At 34.2% G+C, this 16,486-nt stretch overlaps 1 long non-coding RNA gene across 1 annotated transcript; it reads left to right on the top strand.

The window, feature by feature from the left end:
* The first annotated feature begins 106 nt into the window (after positions 1-106).
* Positions 107-15,872, top strand: LOC116422764. Its single transcript, XR_004233287.1, has 3 exons — positions 107-172; positions 12,238-12,322; positions 13,089-15,872. It is a non-coding gene; the product is annotated as an uncharacterized LOC116422764 (long non-coding RNA).
* The last annotated feature ends 614 nt before the right edge of the window (positions 15,873-16,486 follow it).

The raw sequence follows: 16,486 nt of genomic DNA on the forward strand, positions 1-16,486 counted from the left end.
GCGCGCCGCGCCTTCCGATTCGTTCGTTCGTTCACATGCCCTCCGCCTATTGGCTCGGAGCTTGAATTGAATGGACCAATGAGCTGAGGGGAGTTGCGGTTGCTAGGTCGCGTCCCGGCGTACTCTAGCTATGGGGTGGGTCTTAAGGACTTTCAAACCAAAATAAACCGGAGTAAGTCTTCTCCCTTTCTGGGATTCTCCCAATCAGGTGGGAAGTTGGGGGTGGAGCTAGTCCTAGAAAAGACTCGTCTGCGGCTTGGTAGTTTCCGTAAACTCCTTAACTAAAACTCCACTAAATTCGCGCGTCTGCGCGCTTGGTTTATAGTTTTCTTTCTCCGTTTTGGCTCTCTTTGGTTTCGGTAGCAAGATGATACTTGTGTCCTAGAAGGAATCGGAGAGGGTCGCTTTATCTGTTTTTGTGTACAGTTTGTATAATGCAGTTTATTGTTCTGTCCCAAGCGGGACCGTCTGCTCATCTCCGCCGACCGACTTTCCCGGATTCATTCCTTCAAGTCCCAACTAAACCTCATATCTTCCTGGAAGCCTTTCCCAAACCGTCTTAACTATTAAACCTGTTAATTTTTTTAATATGTCCTCTATGAAGTTTGCTTGGTACGATTTTTTTTTTTGCTTGTTTGAATGTAAAAGTCTTCCCTTTTAGAGCGTAAGGGCCTTCAGGGCAGAGATATGTTGACCTGTTTTTCTGTCCCTCGCTCATATCGCCATGCTTGGCAATATAATATATATGTAGTAATAATATGTAATATTATATTATATAATATGTTGTTGTATAATTACATATTATATATAATATTATGCTATTATTTGTAATACATATGTGGATTGATTTTTTCTGTCCCTCGCTCATATCGCCATGCTTGGCAATATGATATATATGTAGTAATAATATGTAACATTACATTATATAATATGTTGTTGTATAATTACATATTATATATAATATTATGCTATTATTTGTAATACATATGTGGATTGATTTTTTCTGTCCCTCGCTCATATCGCCATGCTTGGCAATATAATATATATGTAGTAATAATATGTAACATTACATTATATAATATGTTGTTGTATAATTACATATTATATATAATATTATGCTATTATTTGTAATACATATGTGGATTGATTTTTTCTGTCCCTCGCTCATATCGCCATGCTTGGCAATATGATATATATGTAGTAATAATATGTAACCTTACATTATATAATATGTTGTTGTATAATTACATATTATATATAATATTATGCTATTATTTGTAACACATATGTGGATTGATTTTTTCTGTCCCTCGCTCATATCGCCATGCTTGGCAATATGATATATATGTAGTAATAATATGTAACCTTACATTATATAATATGTTGTTGTATAATTACATATTATATATAATATTATGCTATTATTTGTAATACATATGTGGATTGATTTTTTCTGTCCCTCGCTCATATCGCCATGCTTGGCAATATGATATATATGTAGTAATAATATGTAACCTTACATTATATAATATGTTGTTGTATAATTACATATTATATATAATATTATGCTATTATTTGTAATACATATGTGGATTGATTTTTTCTGTCCCTCGCTCATATCGCCATGCTTGGCAATATGATATATATGTAGTAATAATATGTAACATTACATTATATAATATGTTGTTGTATAATTACATATTATATATAATATTATGCTATTATTTGTAATACATATGTGGATTGATTTTTTCTGTCCCTCGCTCATATCGCCATGCTTGGCAATATGATATATATGTAGTAATAATATGTAACATTACATTATATAATATGTTGTTGTATAATTACATATTATATATAATATTATGCTATTATTTGTAATACATATGTGGATTGATTTTTTCTGTCCCTCGCTCATATCGCCATGCTTGGCAATATGATATATATGTAGTAATAATATGTAACCTTACATTATATAATATGTTGTTGTATAATTACATATTATATATAATATTATGCTATTATTTGTAACACATATGTGGATTGATTTTTTCTGTCCCTCGCTCATATCGCCATGCTTGGCAATATAATATATATGTAGTAATAATATGTAACCTTACATTATATAATATGTTGTTGTATAATTACATATTATATATAATATTATGCTATTATTTGTAATACATATGTGGATTGATTTTTTCTGTCCCTCGCTCATATCGCCATGCTTGGCAATATGATATATATGTAGTAATAATATGTAACCTTACATTATATAATATGTTGTTGTATAATTACATATTATATAATATTATGCTATTATTTGTAATACATATGTGGATTGATTTTTTCTGTCCCTCGCTCATATCGCCATGCTTGGCAATATAATATATATGTAGTAATAATATGTCTTACATTATATAATATGTTGTTGTATAATTACATATTATATATAATATTATGCTATTATTTGTAATACATATGTGGATTGATTTTTTCTGTCCCTCGCTCATATCGCCATGCTTGGCAATATAATATATATGTAGTAATAATATGTAACCTTACATTATATAATATGTTGTATAATTACATATTATATATAATATTATGCTATTATTTGTAATACATATGTGGATTGATTTTTTCTTATCGCCATGCTTGGCAATATGATATATATGTAGTAATAATATGTAACCTTACATTATATAATATGTTGTTGTATAATTACATATTATATATAATATTATGCTATTATTTGTAACACATATGTGGATTGATTTTTTCTGTCCCTCGCTCATATCGCCATGCTTGGTAATATAATATATATGTAGTAATAATATGTAACCTTACATTATATAATATGTTGTTGTATAATTACATATTATATATAATATTATGCTATTATTTGTAACACATATGTGGATTGATTTTTTCTGTCCCTCGCTCATATCGCCATGCTTGGCAATATGATATATATGTAGTAATAATATGTAACCTTACATTATATAATATGTTGTTGTATAATTACATATTATATATAATATGCTATTATTTGTAATACATATGTGGATTGATTTTTTCTGTCCCTCGCTCATATCGCCATGCTTGGCAATATAATATATATGTAGTAATATGTAATATTACATTATATAATATGTTGTTGTATAATTACATATTATATATAATATTATGCTATTATTTGTAATACATATGTGGATTGATTTTTTCTGTCCCTCGGTCATATCTCCATGCTTGGCAATATAATATATATGTAGTAATAATATGTAATATTACATTATATAATATATTGTTATATAATTACATATTATATATAATATTATGCTATTATTTGTAATATATATGTGGATTGGTTTTTTCTTTTGAGATTTTATTTATGATTTGTTCAACTCCCTTCCCCCTCCCTATTGGTTTATTTAAAATCTCTTCTTCTTCTGTTAAGTTACACATATATTTTTATAGATATTCATCCATTTCATTTAAGTTTTTGGTTTTCTTATCGTATAATTGGGCAAAATCTTCTCTATTAAAAGGGAGAGGTCCAGTTTCCCTTGCCCTGCAGCATCTGTATGGAGAGCTCCTTTCATGATGCATGAAGAGAGTTCAGAATAGCATTATAGAGGTAGAAAGGGTACCAAAGGTCATCTACTACAATCTTCTCATTTTCAGGATGAGAAATTTGGAGTCAAGTTCTCTGAGTTTAAAACTAGTACTTTTACCCTCTATCATGCTGCCTCTCAGGAAGAGATGCTTCCTTCACTTTAGCCTCAGTATAAAATCCACAGCAATAACAAGAAAAAAGCAAAAGTAAGGTACTTCTGTGATGGGAATGAAAAAAAATATAGATTTATAGATATAGATATGCCAGATACTTTACTAATTGTGTGACCCTGGCAAAATCACTTAGCCCTGACTGCCATCAAAAGAAAGATATATAAAATTTGAGTCAATCACAGATATTGATTGATGTGAGTGAACTCTATTACCTGAATGAATGCTGTAAAAAAATTATGTAAAATCACAAAAACCATGGCCCTTTTGATCTGCCAAAAAAAAAAAAAACCTAAACTCTAAATGGTTTCATATCCTTTCAGAGTGAGATAAGAAAAATCATTCAAGGGCAAATCAAACTTTTATTGATCTTTTAGAAAGTCACATTCTCAGGAAAAACTTCACATTCATTTGAGAAATCCTGGTCTGACCACTCATAAAATAGGTCTTTTGGTAACCATTCTTTGCAGATTCTCCTCATTGAGCAACAGGCACACTAAGGGGAAAGCCTCTTAGTGTATAATAAAATCTCCTATTTTTGTCATAGAATTTTGAGTTTATCGAATTCTTTCCCTTCTGAGCCTATCTTTGAGCAAAAGGAATTGCACTCATTCACACAACTCATCAATATGTTATGTGGGTAAGGCCATTTTTCTCACGGTAATAAGGCTCTGCTTCAGGCTCTATCTAGTGCCTTTATTTGGTATAACCAGGGATGATTCCTTATTAAAATACTGGTTTGGGGTGCCTGTCACCTGAATTTGTTATGTGAAGCAATAAACTGGGAAAACATTTGTACAGTCAAAGGTTCTGATAAAGGCAGAAAATTCCTATGGCCATATCTTTTTTTTTTCAGCTCTTAAATACTTATATGGATCTGTGGAGTTCAAAGATGCAGATGTTTCTTCTAGGTGTTCAGTTTAGAACTCATTCATTTGGAATGCTTGTCCATTCTGAACTTCTTAGTCATGTTATCCAAATTATCATTCAGTTCATCTCACTTTTTTGTCTATCTTTTTCTCCTTCTACCTAAAGTCTACCACTCTCCTCACCTTCAAGAATCAACATAAATTGCCAAACCATAATTCATAATTCCAAACATAGAATTCAAGTACAGAGTTTGGGCTGCTAAGATTGCTAATCATTTTTTCTTTTACCCTTTTAAATTCAAACCACTTTTCATTTGCCAATTGATTACTAATTCTATCTAAAGAGGACTCTTTCAATATCTTGACTGTAAAAGTGATTCTCCTACCCCCTGAATACCTAACCCTACATACTTCATACTGGGATTCTATCTTTATTCTCTATAGGTCTGTGACTACCACTATCCAAATATCTTTTTCTCTAGAAAAACTCCTTTATTTTAGTGGTAAGGACATTTATGTTTTTATCTCTTTTTTTTATCTTAGCACAGCGCTGGGCACAGAATAGGTATTTCATAAATGTTAATTGATTGATTGATTGTAGGCTATAATTTAGATAGCTCTTTCCAGAAGGGAGCATAGACCTGTTTTTCAGACTCAAAGTATGACATGGGCAAAGTAGCAAAATATCCCCAACCCAGCAACCCTTCCACAAATCAGAGGAAAGAATACTGAGCTTGGAGTGTTGAACATGAAATCAGAGAATCTAAGAATCCCAGCTCTGGAGAAAGAATTCTGGGAAGATGGGAAAATAAGTGAGAAAATTCCAAGCTTTTCAGATTTCCTCCACAAACAAGGAAAAGTTGCATCTCAGGGGGATTGTAGAATGGTTAAAAACAAAAAAGTTGGAGAACAGTGGTCCTCCTGTGTTAGGATTCTTACAAGGTGCTAAGTCACTGGAATTGATAGAAACAATCCAATTTAGCAGGGTACTTAACAATTCTCTAGTTCACTAATACTTAATACTTATTAGAGTTCTACAAGATTCACACCTTTAAGAGAGCATATATAAGGAGGAGCCCACAAAAGGACAAGCCCAGTCTCGGAGGAGGAGATAGATTCATTCCATTTTCCACCCCTATGCTGGCTGGAGACATTCTGAGGGAGCTAGAGGCAGAAGGTGGAAGAGACAAAGGACTAGCGGCAAGAACTCTTGGAATCAAGGAGAGAGATAGGTCTCTAAGAAAGCTAACTGGGCTATTTTGGAGGAAACAATAAAGGATCTGGACTTTAATTCCTAGCTGCATTTGGGGTAATTACACAGAACTGAAAGGAAGGCTGCTCCCAGAAGCCCCGCAAGAAACCTGTTCCCAGAGAACATTATATTTTAGAGAAGAACATTATACTCCTGGGACAATGTGAGAAGAGCAAAGAAAAATCAGGACCAGGTTTGGTTCTTATGACATGTAAGCACTTCCAGGCCAGTTCCTCTGAAACACCAAGAGTACAGCCTGGGCCCCAGCCCCAGGGACTTTCACCTGACAATGTAGGTGTTGAGTTTTCTGACTCAAGTAGCCAGGTGTCTTAAAAGAATTTGTAGGAACTGGCCATTAACAAGGGGAGAAACACCATAACAAGGGGGAAGATGCCATAAGATGGGCTAAGTTCCTAAGGAGTTAGCAAAGAAAGGGGTACAAATAGGTTCTTTTATGGGAGAAAAATAACCGCAGGGATTAACATCTACAGCTTGGTCCACTGATTGCATACATTAACTGTGGGGTCAGATAATTTTGTCAGTGTAAGGAATTCCACAAAGGCCCATTGCCACAAAGGCCCACTTAAATACAACAAAGGGACCCCCTCAAGATAATCCTGTCAATTTTCCTCTCTTCTTGCCTGGGGAGTAACTTTGGAGATTCAACTAGGATCTACCGCCACAAATGCCCACTTAAATTCAACCAAGCCTTCTCCTGCCATTGGCCCACTTAGCCAATCTTTATTAGCTGTGGGGTATTTGATTAGCTGTATCTTGGGGAGCTGGATATATGAGAAGGGGAGATTGAGGGAATCTCTTCAGATAAGGAATGGCAGGCCCAGATGTGCTGTTGAGACTTAGCCCTGGGCAAGAAGAAACCAGCATTCAATTGCTGAGTATAGAAGTTGTAGGGTAGGGATGCTACTGGCTGTAGGTGCTTACAAGAGGGTGAAGTTCTCAGTTTTGGGTTCTAGACCAGAAGGGAGAACTGAAGGAAGATCTAAAGAGGGAGTAATACATATATATATATATATATATATATATATATATATAGTCTTCTAAATTTATTAAGAAATAAGGGGAAAGGTTAGAATGAGGAAAGGTGTATAGATTATTGGGAATGGGGTACAGTGTGTAGATTAATGAAATAGCATAAAAAGAGAGCGGAAAGATGGGAAGAAAGTGTGGAGAAGAGAATAAAAAAGAGATCCCTTGAGGGGGTATAGGTTAAATAATAGTAAGGCAAAGTAGTAGGGTAGAAGTAGCAGAGTCTCCAGGAATAGGAAACCAGTATAGTACAACCATATATATATGATTAAAGATATCTATATACATTTATGTATATATGCATATATATATGCATGTGTGCATATATGTGTATATGTGTGTGGACATAAATATATTCATGCTTAACTATACCTTCTTGGGTGAGATGGAAGAGAGGAAAGGGAAAAAAAAAAGAATAAAGTAAAAATTTCACAGCAGAAAGCAAAAAAAACTCCAGGGAAGAAAAAAAAAAGATGAGTAGAATACAATGTGTTCTATTTTTATGTATGCTTTCTTGAAATAGAAATTTATTGTTACATATTTTGAGTCCTCTCTTATGTTCTGCTGTGCATATGACAGTTTGTCTGTTTTGTTTTTTCTATTTTGTATTTATTTTTGTATTTAAATAAAAATACATTTAAAAGAAATCCTAGCTTAGTCTTTTAATTGTCTGATCTTAGGCAAATGACAACTTCTGTAGAACTCAGTTTCCACAGGTGTAAAAGAAGAACTAAATAATTGTAGCATTTATGTAGCATTTTAAGGTTAAGAAAGTACTTTACATATTATAACTCTCATTTGATGATCACAACAAAACTCTGAGGTAAATACTGCCAGCATCCTCATTTTACAGTTGAGTAAACTGAGACTCATGATTATGTGACTTGCCCAGGATGACATAACTAAGACACTACTAATAAAGATGAAATTTAAGCAATCATTAGGAGTTAATTTACCCAATTATGTGTGAATAAATTTGACAACGTAAGTGAAATGGAAGAACACTTACAAAAATATAAATTTCCCAGTTTAACAGAAGAGGAAATAGAATATCAAAGTAAACTTATTTTAGAAAATGAAATTGAACAGGCCATAAATAAGTTTTCTAAGGAAAAAAAAGCATCAGGAGCAGATGGATTTAAAAGCATCAGGATCAAATAATAAATTATACCAAACATTTAAGATAAACTAATTTCAAGATTAAATAAATTATTTGTAATAACATGCAAAAACAGTCCTACCAAATTCCTTTTTTGAAACAAATATGATGCTGATACCTAAACCAGGAAAAACAAAAACAGATAAAGAAAATTATATACCATTTTCACTAATGAATATGGATACAAAAAATTCTTACTTACTAGCTAGACAACAATAAATGACAAAAAATTATACATTTGATCAATGAGGATTTATACCAGGAATGTAGAGCTGGCTCAGCATGAGGAAAAGATAACATAATTGATTAAATAACAAAATCAATAAAAATTGTGATTATAAAAGTTTTTGACAAAATATAATACTCATTCCTATTAAAAACACGTGTAAGCATAGGTATAAATGGATTTTCCTTAAAATGACAAGATCTACCTACCATCAGCAAAAATTTGGAATGAGAATAACTAGAAGCCTTCCTTATAAGATCAGAAATAAAGCCCATTATCACCACTATTATTCAATATTGTACTAGATATGCTAGCAAATAGCAATAAGGGAAGAAAACATTGAAGCAATACAAATGGGTAGTGAGGAAATAAGGTGCTCTCTTTTTACAGAATCTATGATGTAGTTGGAAAATTCTAGAAATTCAAATAGAATATTAGTCAAATTGATATTTCTAATAAAGTAGGAAGACATAAAATAAACCAATATACATCATTAGCATTTCTACATATTAACCAACAAAGTTCTGAAAGAAGAGATAGTAAGAGATATTTCATTTGATTGTTGTCCTTTGTGCTTAAAGAAAAACAAAATGACACCTCTATGTTGTGGTCATGGTGTCCAGTTTTGACTGATCAGACCAATAAAAGTTCAAAAGATTACCCCGAATTGGGCACAAACTGTTGATGTGAAAATATAGAGTGGAGGTGTCTCTAAATGTGCCCATCTTGTGTTTCTTTAAGCTACTGAAATACTGCTTTGTTCATAGAGCTCAGGACCTTTTTTGATATGGGCACACTATGCTGCATATACTGTCCAGGTTTCTTTGGTACACAACAGCTTTATAGACTTTCAGTTAGATAACCTAATATATCTCTTCTCCCACCCTTTCCTCCAGAGCTTCCCAAACATTGAGCTCCTCTGGCCATGAGCGGTGAACCTCACATCCACATGTACATTCCTGGAAAGCATGTTGCCAAATTTGCTGGATAATGCAATCCAGATCTTCTACAAACTGTCATGAAGGAGGGCTGTAGGCAGATCAGCAAACATCCCATACAGACCGCTATTCTGTTCTTGGCATTTCTCCTGACTTATTAGGCAGCAAGCACCAGGGCCTTTTGGAAGGCACACTGGGTCTCAGGTAGATGGCCATGTTCAAGTGTGAAGGGTCTATCTCTCAAGGAGGATTCTGGCAGTATCTTACCATCAATGAGGAATAAGAGGGAGACCACCTCTTCCCCCCTATAATTATCACAGACATTGATGGAGATGGACACTGGACATAGCCTTGACTCCTGAAGTTTAATCTCCTTTTCCCATATAACCCAGATTTCCACCAGCTTTTATATGAGGAATGAATTCCTATCTTTAAAAGGTCAGCTGGAATAGAATGAGCACCATATATTTTGCCAACTGAGCATTCAAAAATTATATTACTGGGTATGCAAAATCTCTTCTTCACTTCAGTTTTCCAGGATTATGTCCATCACCAATCCATGTGGATCCATCAGCATTGAGTAATTGGGATGTACCACATATCTTTTGCCTATAAATAGCCCTCAAGGCATCACAAAAGCACTTTGGATTGTTATTATCAGCATTTGCTCTTTATTAAGTCAGGAATCTTATATATTTCTAAGCTTCACTTGTACTTTATTTTTAATGGAGACAAATGCTTAGAGATAGATGAACTATTCAGCTGTGGAGGTCTTTCCATTTGAGTAGCTTCTGAATTTCTGCATCATTTCCATCAAACTATTCTTGGTTCAGGATACAGTAGATGACTTTATCATCTTTGATGTCTACTCAACTTCTAACTACTCCACAACATCTGCTTTTTATCCACTAAATTCTCATCCACCCATTTTTCCAGTGCAGGTCTTCACATCCTAGGGGTAGAAACACCCTGACTCACCTATGAGTCTAAGATCCCTCAGTTATCCTTAACCCGTTTTAACTCATTTGCCTAAATGGTTTTATTAGAGTATGACTACCATGCATGCTTTAGCATTTTGGAACTACAGGTAAGAATTGGGTATCAGATGGATACCAAAGATGGAAAGTAGTCCTAAAAAAGGCTTGGCAGTCCTCACAGTAGAGGTACTGCTAGTCTTCCCTGAACATCTATATGCCTAAATAATAACTAAAATAACTATAGACAATATAAAATACATGGGAGTATACTTGCAATAGCAACTCGGGAACTAGTTTTAAAATAATTTTATACAAATAAAAGTCAGATTTAAATAATTGGAGAAATATGAATTATTCATTGATGGGCTGAACTAATGTAATGATAATGATAATTCTATCTACACTAATCCACTTACATTCATTGATAGACTGAGCCAATATAATAAAAATGATAATACTACCTATACTTATTCAGTGCCATCCCAATTAAAGTACCAAAGATTATTTTGTTGACATTTTTGTTCCAACATAAATGGGCAAAAAAATGAAGCAGTATGAGATTTTAAATTGTACTACAAGGCAGTAATCATCAAAATTATCTAATACTGGCTAAGAAAGGGTGGTAGGTCAGTAAAATAGTTTGGTATGCACAATAATAAATGACTATAGTAATTTTATTTTTTGGAAAAAAAAAAGGATAAGATCTAACTTTTGGCATAGAACTCATTATTTGGTATAAATTTCTGAGAAAATTGAAAAGTAATCTGGCAAAAAACTAGGTACAGACTAGTATCATAAGCTTTTTACCAAGTTATGGTCAAAATAGATATAAGTAAATTAGAAAAGCACGAAACATATTACCTATTAGATTTATAAATAATAATTTTTTATGAATAAGTGAGGTAGAGAGCATTGTAGGATATGAATGGATAATTCTGATATTTAAAAGATTTTGTACAAATAAAACCAATTATTAGCCAAGATCAAAAAGAAAGCAGAAAACTGGAAAAAAATTTTTAGAATAAGTATCTCTGATAACAGTATCATTTCTAAAATACATAAAGGTTAGTTGCTTTTCCAATAAGATAGCTCATATTTTCTATTTTTTTAATTCTTTATTATTTTTTCCTGAGGCAATTGGGATTAAGTGACTTGCCCAGGATCATACTGACTAGAAAGTGTTAAGTGTCAAGTGTCTGAGGTCAGATTTGAACTCAGGTACTCCTGACTTCAGGGGTGGTACTCTATCCACTGTGCCACCTAGCCACCCCAATTTTGCTTCATTCTTGATGTTTCATGTAATCATTAGCTTTCATATGTCCAGTTCTAGTTTTTAGCTATTATTTTCTTCTGCTAGCTTTTTTTTTTTTTTTAACCCCATTCCCCCCTTCCCCTTTCTATTTGGCCAATTCTCCTTAAGAACTTATTTTCTTCAGTAAATTTTTGTGTATGTTCCATTTTCTAATCAAGTTGTTAACTCCTTAATTTTCATTTTATTGCTTCACTCTCATTTCTTTCCTCAATTTTTCTTTTACCTTTCCTCTTTTGATTTTTAAAATCCTTTTCCTTTTGCTTCTTTTTGAGCCTGAGATCAATTTCACATTTTTTTTAAGGTTTCACATATAAGCTCTTTATCATTGTTTTCTTCTGAGTTTGTGTCTTGATCTTCACTGTCACCATAATAACTTTCTATGGTCAGGTTCTATTTTTGCTTTTTGTTCATTTTTTCCAACCTATTTCATTACTTTTACAGTTTGAGCTCTGTTCTTGGGATGGAAAGGGTACTTCCCCAAGCTTCTTGTGCTAGGGGTTGGGTTAAGCTTAGGTTTGGATTAAGTTGGAACTGGAGAAGATCAGATTTGCCCCAGGAATTGGGAAAGTTTAGATTTTCACTGGGAAAGTATAGGACCAAATTATATTTGCCCCAGATAATAAGATGGTTTAGGATTAATTTTTTTTTATTATTATTATTTTCCCTAGGAGTCATGAAAAAAAAATCAGTACCAGTAATAACAAGATACCTGTGGATTCCTCCTTGAATAGAATTTTAATATCATGGGATCAGGTGATGTTTTTAATATTTAAGGGAATGAATAAACAGCAAGCAATTCAATTGTGTACATTTTGATATGTCATTTGTTTTAGCCTTGATTTGGATCTCTTTACTATTGCAAATTGAAGAAATTAAAGCTAGCCTTTGAAAAATCTATTGAACAGATGAACTACTGGTTTTTCTGGATAGCTTTGAGCGATCGTTTTTGCCTGCCTCCCTCCCCACAAGGTCACTTCTTTTTATCCTGAACTTCCTACTCTTCAGCTCTTTCCCTCCAACCACCAGTTTCTCAGCTACTGGGGCAGCTTCTGTTCCTCATGCTGCTTGTCACATGGAAATTTAGCCACTACAAAATTACCCCAAATGTTGTGGTCAGCTGATTCACTACATAGAAACTTGTCCCTAAGTCAAGGGCTATTGCTAGTTTTGTAGTTAAAATAATCCCCAAAGAAATTGCCCTCCAGTTTGGTCCTACAATATCATATTGACTCAGGAGAAGCTCATTTCATAACACAATCTTTCTCAACTTATTCCTGTTTAGGTATAACTTCTAAATTTCATTCTCCTTGTTATGCCCAGAGTTTTGGTCAAGTTGAATATATGAATAAAGAATTTAAGACTATAATTTGCAAGTTGTGTTGTTTCAGAACATTAAATGGCCTGCTATTTACCCTTCACAATTCCATCTCAAGAGCAGACCCAGGAGGAATTACTTGTTTTTCCTTTTGAAATTTTTTTGTTTCAAAATCTTTCAACCCAGTATACGTATCATTTTTAGGAGGCGATACTTTTGTTGCTTCCTACATACAAGAATTACAGAAGAGACTGAAAGAATTCCATGACACAGGAGCTGCATTAAAAATCCCCAGCAAACCAGCAGAACTCAGCTCTCCTGTTGGGAGGCCTGTTCCAAAGTGTTGCTGACTATCACTACTGCAATGGAGATCGGAGAGAGGGAGGCTTGGATCCACTATTCTCAAGAAAAACCTGCTCCCTATTTAGATTCATAATGCATTTTGTGATTTACTTTATGTCGCTTATATTTTCAACTACTAACAATTTTACTCAGTCTGTTAACTCTTCCTTAGAGAATGAAGAAGCAATAAGCACCCATCTTTCTGAATATTCTACATATTCAGAAAGATGGAAGTTTTTTATTTTAGCACTTGTTCTATGTGTCATATTTTTAGTCATTTTCATTGTGACAAGAGATATTGGTACTCCTTGTTATATTGTTTTGATTCTGATATTTTTTCCTGTTGCTCTTTTCTCTCCAGTTAACTCCTCTCAAGAGGATTTGAGAGTGGAAAACCCAGGCAATAATCTGCTTGCTTCTTGGGAATTTTTGGTGTTTATATAGAAAATTAGAATCCTTTTACCTGGTCTGTATGCTTATACCATTTACTTTATGCCTAAATATTATTGTTTATCTCTTGTGTAACTCTAGGTTTTCTTGTTATTTAGTTTTACTATTATCTGCTAGGTTCTCCTCCCCATCTATACCTTTCAGGAAGATTGGAAAAAACTCAATGCTGTTAAATTACACAGTGAAGCAGGACAAACTATAGCACTTGAAAATTAATGGGCCTCATGGATATTAGATATGTCATATATATGACATGGGGGGGCCCCAATTCCTGGGAAGCCATCCCCCATTACAGAGAATGATACTTTGCTATAATCAAGATGTAGTTAAATCGCACTGTTTATTGGAAGTTTTTCAGTTGTGGCTTCAGTGCAGTAATTTGTGTGCCTCTAATAGGAAGATCCTAAATTGGGCTGACCTCAGATCAATGATCCTTATCCCCTAAGAAGTGCTCACGTTTAAGATCAGCCTCTGGTAGCCAGGGTTGTTTGTGTTACTATTAATATGCTTCTAACCTGAGATTCTGGTCACTATAATACCAGTGACTTTGGCAAAGTAATCAATTGTAACCACAGCATTACTTTCCCTGATATAAACGGGAGATTTTTTCATTTGTGCCAGAGTTTGTTTTTACAACAGTTATGCAGATTGTAAATCCAAGCAAATCTCACCAGAAACAGTTTAGGTCAGATTAGATTTGACAGCACTTAGACTGGACAAAGCTTAGATACCACCAATCTTCTATGGAATTTAGCATTCCCTGGTAATTTTTCATCTGCAGAAATAAAACTTATTCCTCTTCCCCCAAATTATTTTGGAATTTGTGGGATCACTTATTTAGCCCTAGCAGTCTCAGTCTTTAACCATACTACAGGATTGGTGGGAAGAAGCACTAGAAATTTTAATGTGTGGTGGTATGGCTGTGAAAAAAGAAAAAGTTAATGAGTAATCCTGCAAAAGAAAATGGGCTAGAGAAGAAGATTCTTTGGAGTGTCAGCATTAGATCAGGTCCCTCGAAATTTAATCACTTGGAATTGAGAAACTTGTCCATGCTACTAGTGAATTCCTCCCTCCAAATGAAGGTTGATTTCTTAACACAATTAGTTTTATAAAATCTCATGGTTCTTGATCTTATTACATTATCACTAGGAGGGGTCTCTGTATGATTAATCATTCCTTCTTGTTCTGATGTTAATCTGTAAATAGACACTGTAATCAACCTTCATGAAATTCAACCCTTTACAGAAAAAACACAATTTCCTGACCCAAAAGATCGTTGGTGGAATCTCTCCCTCTAGCTTACTTGGTTACAGAATAATGCATTATTCAACATCAAAGGCAAATGGGCTCTTTTTTTCTTTTCAAGTTTAATTTTTATTTTTCTCTTACGGATCAATTGTTGCCCTATGCTGTGAGACAGTGACACCTAGTGGTCTTTTCTTTTTAGACAATTCTAATTCTGATCCTGAGCATTTGATAAACCTTGATTTGTTTTGGCTCATAAATAAGTGATTAATGGGGGAGTGGACTGGATCCTCCCCCCTTAATCAAGACTGGAGAATTGATGAACTAAAATGAAGATCACTTACAAAATAGAATTGCTTCAGTGGGGAATGAAAAGAACCCATCAGAGTCTTATCTTATGAGCATCTAGTGCTGCCTCTTGTATTTGCCTCTTTTTCTGTTATTCATCTATGGGCAGCTAGATTATATGTCATCTGTTGTTTCATGCATTCAGGTAGCTGCCATTAATCAATATCTTTTCATTTTATATATAGAAGTTTCTGAAATGTACTGGTTCTTGATCCCCTCCTCCCAAATAGGAAAGCCTCTGATTAGAAATCACATTATCTAATTTTGTATACTGGTTAATGTTATTATAATCAATTAGTCTTATTTGTTTTTTATGTCTAAAAATTTCCTTCACTCTGTATTCAGGATCTTTGGACCTATGGGCGAATCCACTAACTCATTCCTTCTGACTGCCTAAGCAGTAAATTTCTTTTGCTCAGATTGTTTCCTCAGTTGCTATTCGTTATCCACCACACTTTCAAAGTTTTATTTACAAACTCCTCAGTTAAAAATTCGCCTCTCTATAAGTAAAATCAATAAACTTTGTTAACTATAAGCTATTACTGATACTCTTACCAGTGTCAATAAAAAGCCCATGGTCATTCGTTAGAAATAAAATCTATGGAACACACTATTTGGACTCAGATTTTTTTTTTATCTGAAAAACACTTGTACCCTACAGCACCTACTTGATAAAGAGTATGAGGCTCAAATGAGACCATGTGTTGCAAACAAAAAGCATTTTATAAATGTTGGTTACTAAAAACCTGGGAAAACGTGTATGAACTGATGCAGAAGGGACACAGAACCAGAATAATCTGATTATTAGTAAATTAATTAGAATCATTAATTTATTAACAAACTAATAAACATACAAAGAAGAAACAACTTTGAAAGGCTTAGGAACTTTGCTCAACCTCAGTGACTACCCAGGATTCCAGAGGACCACTGATGAGCCAGCCGACAGCGACGTGATGGACGCAAGGTGCGGATGCAGGCAATTTTTGAACGAGGCGGATACCGGGATTTGTTTCGCTTCAGTACAAATATGTGTCTGGTACAAGCGCTGGCTGGCTCGCTTTCTTGGCGGGGGAGGGGGCGGGACTAGGTTTCTATTAATTGGGGGTGGGGAACGTCAGTATGATTATCACCCCCACCTTATGCCTACTGTATGCAAGGCGGGGAGAGACCGAGAGTTTCGGAACAGCGGATCTGGAAGGATCCCCTTCCTCCCTCCC

This window comes from Sarcophilus harrisii, chromosome 3 (assembly GCF_902635505.1).
Source record: "Sarcophilus harrisii chromosome 3, mSarHar1.11, whole genome shotgun sequence".
NCBI classification, from domain to species: Eukaryota; Metazoa; Chordata; class Mammalia; order Dasyuromorphia; family Dasyuridae; genus Sarcophilus; species Sarcophilus harrisii.